The 7,353-nt window shown below is 43.2% G+C and overlaps 1 long non-coding RNA gene across 1 annotated transcript; it reads left to right on the top strand.

Moving 5' to 3' along the window:
• The first annotated feature begins 812 nt into the window (after window positions 1–812).
• On the top strand, window positions 813–2,030 carry LOC119305712. Its single transcript, XR_005148750.1, has 3 exons — window positions 813–1,040; window positions 1,403–1,744; window positions 1,846–2,030. It is a non-coding gene; the product is annotated as an uncharacterized LOC119305712 (long non-coding RNA).
• The last annotated feature ends 5,323 nt before the right edge of the window (window positions 2,031–7,353 follow it).

Raw genomic sequence — 7,353 nt, 5'->3', positions numbered from 1 at the left:
ACGAGGCCATCTTCAGGCAGGATAGGCACGACCATCGCTAGGTCATCCTCAGCCACCACCAACTCTTTCCCATGGTCAGCCACCACCATCTCTTGCCCTTGGTCAGCCACCACCATCGCTAGGTCATCCTCAGCCTGATGCCCACTCTACTCCTCTTCTTCCCCACTCCAATCAGGATAATCCTCCTTGCTGTCTTTGCTGCAGCCAGAATCACTGTTGATTTGGCTGTAGCCAGTGTCACTGCTGCTTTGGCTATAGCCAGTGTCGCTGCTACTTCAAAATGGCAATTTTCCCTGTTGGGGCGGGTATCCGTGGGGATTTACCCGCTAAGAAACGGTGATGGGGATCAAAATCCCCCCATGGGTATAACGGGGCGGGTGCCCGAGAAGCTAGCGGGGCGGGGATGGGGGGCAAACTGGCTCCATGGAGGCTCCATGGATACCCGGGACCCCACATGTCAGTCAAAGATCCAAGTGAATATATAATGAAGAAACCCTAACCAGCTCACCTCTCCACTCCTTTCCTCCTCATTCCCCCGACTAGCAGCCGCAGCCGCCTCTCCCCATTACCCCGATCTGGCCGCCTCCTCTCCCCATCACCAGATCCACCAGACAACCACCACCGGCGGCGGGCCGCGGGCGGCACCGGCCAGCGCGGCAGCGCCTCATACGGCCGCCCTTCCCCATCCGGGCGCCTCATCCGCCTCTCCCCATTGACCCTTAATCCCGTCGCCATCTCCCATAGCCCTGGTCCTCGCCTGCTCGCGATGTTGCCTCGTCCTCCTTCGCATCAAGGCACCGGCCGGCAGTCCGGCACCTCATCAGCTCATCTGATCTCGTCGCCGTCTCCTGCTCCTCGCCTCCTCGCGACCCCACCTCCTCAACTCCTCCTTCACCTCAAGGCCGGGCAAGGCGTCTGCAAGTGCAAGACAACAGGAACATGATGGTGGGGGTGGCAATGGCAAGTGCTCCTCTTCCCCATCCCAGGTGACCGGCAGCTTCTGCATCGACCCAAGACTCCAAGAGGCCGAGGCCATCAGGGTAAGCAGCTGAAACTTTCTGTTCTTGTAGTTGTTAGTTCTTGCTGTTGCATCTTGAACTTGCTATTGAATAGGATCTTGTAGTGGTTAGTTCTTGCTGTTGCATCTGTTGAATGTGTAGGATCTTGCTGTTATTTGGTTAGTCATGAGTGGGTTATCTAAACATATGTCAAAATTGTGTAAATATCTAACAGTCCACACACATTCATTATATGTGATCCTTTTATATTTATCAATTATATGTGATCCTTTTATATTTATTCTAGTAGGTTTGTATATGTACCAGCACCTATCTTGTATGTCAAAATTGTGTAAATATCCAGCAGTAACATTCCTGATTATTGTGTTGCTTATCTATGTCAGGTTCATGTGCCTTTGTAGCTGACCGCGACGACGACCGGCAAGAGGCAACGCGCACCTCTTTCTCCACCTCAAGCAAATCTGCATCGACCCAAACCCGAGACCATCAAGGTGAGCAGCACAATAATATGGCAGGTTCAGGTGAATATTTTGAGCAAGATGAGCCACTTCGTGTGAAGAGAAAGACCATATCTGTGGTTTGGAATGAGTTCAATAGGGTTCTTGTTGAGGAAAAATGGAAGGATGAATGTGTATGGTGTCACGGGCTATTTTGTGGAGATCCAAAGTATGGAAGCTCACATCTGCATGCTCATTTAGCAAGATGTGCTTCTAGGCAGGCCAATGGTAATTTGCCATCCTCAACCATCATCTTATTCTTTAATCTTAAGTAATGTTTCCACTTGCCAATGGTAGCTTACTAATGTTTCCACTTGTCTAATGTTCAGGTTGAGGAACTGTCGACTTACTATATGCCTGCACGGAGCAGTGAAGAATGAAGATTGAAGTCTTAGATATTTGATGTTGTTAGTTCTTGTAGTTGTTATTTTCCCATGTAATTGAATCTTGTTGTTCAATGTGTATGAATCAGTCATGAGTGGGTTATCTAAATATATGTCAGAATTATCTAAATATCCACATATCTAAATATATTGCAATCCTGATTATTGTTATAATTGAATGTCTACATATCTAAATATATTGCAATCCTGACTATTGTGATCCTTTTTATTCTAGATTATTGTGTTGCTTATTTTGTTGTGTGCCTTTGTTTTAGGACTGCTTGTTCTGATCAACAATGGCATCAAGTCCAACACAATCATATGCAAGTGCATCGGCTGCAAATGAAGATACACCAGCCTCTAGTGCAACTCCCACTCCAAGGCCAAGCTCTAGTGCCAATGCAACGCCAGCTGAATCTGTTGACTTGGAGGTGCCATCTCAAACAACAAGAGCAACTAAACCGCAGGATGCACACAAGTTGGCTGGTGTGAAGAGAAAGCTCAAGTCTAAGGTGTGGGATGAATTTGAGAGGGTTCTTGTGGGCGGAAAATGGAAGGTTGAATGTGAGTGGTGCCATAGTAAGCCTGGAGGAGAAACAAAGGATGGAACATCACATCTTCACTCACATTTGGCAACATGTGCTACTAGGCAGACCACAACAGTCTGGAAGCAAGCAAAGCTGAAACTGACCAAGGCGGAAGATGGGAAAGTGAATGTGGAGAATTACATATTTGATCAAGAACTATGTAGGAAAGAACTTGCTTTGATGATATGTTGTCATGAGTACCCACTTGCTATGGTAGATCATGTAGGTTTTAGAAAGTTCTGTGCTATGTTGCAGCCTATGTTCAAGGTTGTGTGTAGGAATACCATTCGGAAAGATATTCTAGAAATGCATGAAGGACAAAGAGATAAGTTGATCAAGTACTTTGCAAACTTCAAGAATAGAGTTGCTGTGACTTCGGATATGTGGACTACTGGACATCAAAAGAGAGGATACATGGCTGTAACAGGTCACTACATTGATGGTTCTTGGAATCTAAAGTCATTCCTTCTCAGGTACAATACCATAGCCCCTATCTTACTGCTTGTCTGAATACCTTTGCTCTTATTCATGCTTTCTAACCCAATAATTTATAATTTTGCAGGTTTGTATATGTACCAGCACCACATACATCTGAAGTTATTTGTGATGTTCTACATGAAGTTCTGGTAGAGTATCATCTTGAGAGAAAGATATCAACTATTACTCTTGATAACTGCACAAGAAATGACAAGGCAGTGGAAGATCTCCTAGATAAGTTAGACTCCTCCTCTCTCATGCTAGGTGGTAAACTGTTGCATATGCGTTGTTGTGCTCACATATTAAATCTGATTGTGAAAGATGGGCTTGCTGTTTTGGGGGATGGTATTGAGAGGGTGCGGGATAGTGTGGGGTTTTGGTCAGCAACTCCAAAAAGACATGAGAAGTTTGAAAAAACTTGTCTCTTGATGAACATTGAGTACTCTAGGAGGTTGAACCTTGATTGTTAAACTAGGTGGAACTCCACATACATAATGCTTAGTATTGTTGTGCTGTATAGGGATGTTTTTGATCGTCTTAGTCTGAGTGAAAGGCTTTTTAATTGCTGTCCAACAACTGCTGATTGGGATTTTGCCAAAGAGGTGATTGTTAGGCTCAAATTATTCTATGATGTCACTACCTTATGGTCAGGAACTAGTTATGTTACAGCAAATATGTTCTTCCCTAAGTTTTGTGGTATTAGGTTGGCAATTCGCAAATGGACTACACCTGATTATGAGCTGTTGCAAGATATGCCTGATGAGATGAAAAAGAAGTCTGAACTGATGCAAAAAATGTCCGAGGAGATGAAAAAAAGAATCAGAAGTATTGGAAAGATATCCATGGTCTGATGGCTATGGCCACTGTTCTTGACCCAAGGTACAAACTCCATATGGTGCAGGCTTTGTATGGTCCTCTCTATGGACCTGATGCTGCTATTCAAGAGGTTGCGCGCGTGAAGCAATTACTCCATGAACTGTTGGTTCAATACCAAGATGCCTCTTCTGCGGGAACATCAAATGTTGCTAGTGCTACACAGCCCACTGCTTCAGCTTCACAGGAAGAAGTTTTTGACATATTTGAACAGTACATGTCTTCACAACCTACTGCTTCATCTTTGTTGGTTCATACAAAGCTTGACATGTATTTAGAAGAGCCAACCTTGCCAAGAACATCAGATTTTGATATCATCAATTGGTGGAAGTTTGGGGGGATAAAATATCCAACTCTACAGCTTATTGCTCATGACATCTTGCCTATTCCAGTCACAATGGTAGCATCGAAATCTGCATTCTCTACAAGTGGTAGAATCCTTAGCTCTCATCGTAGTAGGATCGCACCAAAGATGGTTGAAGCTATAATGTGTATGCAGGCTTGGTCTAATGCTAACATGCTAGGTAAGACAACTGAAATGTTGCTCTTTTGCTCCTATTCTACTTCTGTTTTGTTGTTGCTACACTATTTTTTTCTTGCTTAGATAATTTACTAGAATATATACCTAAATCAGTTACACTACTGCCATCTAATGTTACATTGCTTGCAATTTTAGGTGAGAACAATTCGTCACTCTCTATTGAGTTTCAAACTTGTCTAGACGATGATGATGAACCAATGGTAACTTGACATTCTCAACTTTTATATTATGTCTTGATTTCGCAACTTTCATTTGCAACTTTCAATCTTAAGTCTTGATTTCATGCAACTTTCTAAATTGTCTTGTACCATTTCCATGATCAGGATGAGGTAGGGGTGGGCATAAAAACCGACGAACCGAAGACCGAACCGATACCGAAACCGAAAAAACCGAAATTTCGGTTTTTATTGTTGATACAGCATAATTCGGTTTTTATGTTTACTAACTGAACTTAGTTCGGTCAGTTTGATTTTAGCTCGGTTAGCCTAACAAATAACCGAACATGCTGAGGACACGCGAACGTACGACCAAAGGGGCTTCTCCCGCACCAGGTAGCCCCCTCCCGCGTGCGTTCACCAAAAAAGTTAGCCAATGGGCCAAGACGACGAACTACATGCAAGGCCCAAGCCGAAAAGCTATTATGGGCTTCTTTTTCTAGTGTGATGAGGCCACTAAATGTACGTGCCTACAGAACTATGAAGTGCTGCCGTTTGTTGATTTAGTCCCACCTCGGCCAGCCACGCACAAGGAGTTGGATACATAGGCTATATAAACATGCACGAGGATGGAAGCGAAGCACAGTACTCTAATGCTTTTCGCATGTTTGGTAAGTATGGTAGATACGGTAGAAACCGAATACCAAACCGAACAACTCGGTTAACCAAATTTTTGGTTAGCTGTTTTAAGACATATATTTCGGTTTTCAGCTTTGCTAACCGAATTTGCAAAAAAAAAACGAATGGTAGAAACTGAATTTTCGGTTTATACCGAACGCCCAGGCCTAGGATGAGGAACTCTCCACTTGCAATAACTATTAGGCTTGCTGCTTGCGGCTTGCCTCCATGGAGTCAAGAATGAAGAAAATGGAGGACCGAGGAGCTACTGTGATGGGCTCTTCAAGTCTTCATTTCATTTATTCTGCTTACCATGCTTGTGTTGTGTTAAGAATTAGAACTTTCGGCTTGTAATCATATTAAGTATTGTCGTCATTTGTGCCAATCGTACTTCCAGCTTATCAATTATGTGGTTAGACTTGAGTTGAGATGATTGAATCTATCAAACTTATGTGGTCAAAATTATTGTGTTTGTGCTGCTAATTTACTGTTGTGTAATGTGTTTGTCCTTCTGTATTGCTGTTTTGTTATGCCAAAATTATTGTTGTTTTGTTATGCCAAAATTATTGTTGTGCTGCCAAAATTATTTTGGTTTGTTATGCCAATGTATTGCTGTTTTGTTGCTATAATGGATGATTGAATCTGTCAGAAAATATTGTGGTTTGTGCAATTGTGCTCCTCTTCTATTGTTGTTTTGTTGTTGTTGGTCTCCGTGGGGATCCCCATGGGGATCGGGTACCCGTTGTTAGCGGGGATGGGGATTGTTTCCCCCCCCCCTTGAAGGTTGGCGGGGCTAGCGGGGACGGGTATTAGCGGGGATCGGGGCGGGGATGATGGCGTGTCCCCGGTGATCCCCGTCCCCGTTGCCATTTTGACTGCTGCTGCTCCCATTGCCTGTCCAAATGCAACAATGACTGTTAACAATTGATGTGAGACAAGGCCAAATGTAGAGGAATAAGAAGAGGCAGAACGTACTGGCATCATCGTCGTCAGTGTAGCGCATGCGACACATTGTCGCGTTGAACACCTTCACGATGAGATGGTGGCGTCGCCGTCGTACCTGAAGAGAAGGAAGTACCCCAGCAGCAGGTCATAGGCACGGTAGAACTTCTCCCAGCCACAACACAAGTACATGTGTCCCTCCTTTATCACCAACTCCACGTCCCACAACCTGCGAAACCCGCTGCCGGCCTGTCGCAGCTTCACATTATTTGGTGAATCTTCACCCAGCATGTTCATAAAAGTGTCAGACAGCCTCTGCAGTTTGGGACAATGAGTAATGTAGCAAACAACAGATATCATAATGAGATGGGTGAAGGGGAGATCTCTCCTTTTATATACCTGCGTCATGGATGATACTGAAGTCCCAAGTATGATACTGAAGAACTCGAAAGCATCCAACTCGTACTGCGGTGTGGCAGAGCGGAGTCTGCGGTGGTAGCTTCCCCCCATCTCTGATAAGCAACAGAAGAGACCAATTAGTACCCTTACAACATTATCATACAACATTATAACATAAGAAATTTTGAGCAGAAGATAATCAACTACACCAAATTATCATTTCTCATTCAAAAGACAATGCACTTGTGGACATATGATGGCTCTAGTTGAATTTATTAGTACCACTAGTCGTAAAAAATGTTGACTTTAGTTGAATTTCATATAATAACTAATTTAACTTCTTTCGGTCAGCAAACTAGGCAACTAGCTAGCAGTATAAAAACATTCAACTAAATAAAAGAAAGAAACTGCAAAACGTGGTGGAACCCTAAATAAGAAAGTATAAAAACGTGTCATTTTCTTCTTCTTCCCCTCTTCTTATTTTTTCCTCTTTTTCCTTTTCTTCTTCTTCCTCTTCTTCCTCTTCTTCCACTTCTTCCACTTCTTCTTCTTCTTCTTCTTCTTCTTCTTCTTCTTCTTCTTCTTCTTCTTCTTCTTCTTCTTCTTCTTCTTCTTCTTCTTCTTCTTCTTCTTCTTCTTCTTCTTCTTCTTCTTCTTCTTCTTCTTCTTCTTCTTCTTCTTCTTCTTCTTCTTCTTCTTCTTCTTCTTCTTCTTCTTCTTCTTCTTCTTCTTCTTCTTCTTCTTCTTCTTCTTCTTCTTCTTCTTCTTCTTCTTCTTCTTCTTCTTCTTCTTCTTCTTCTTC

Source organism: Triticum dicoccoides, chromosome 5B (assembly GCF_002162155.2).
Source record: "Triticum dicoccoides isolate Atlit2015 ecotype Zavitan chromosome 5B, WEW_v2.0, whole genome shotgun sequence".
Classification (NCBI taxonomy): domain Eukaryota; kingdom Viridiplantae; phylum Streptophyta; class Magnoliopsida; order Poales; family Poaceae; genus Triticum; species Triticum dicoccoides.
Note: the sequence above shows the minus strand (reverse complement) of the source record. Positions and strands in the feature narration are given on the sequence as shown.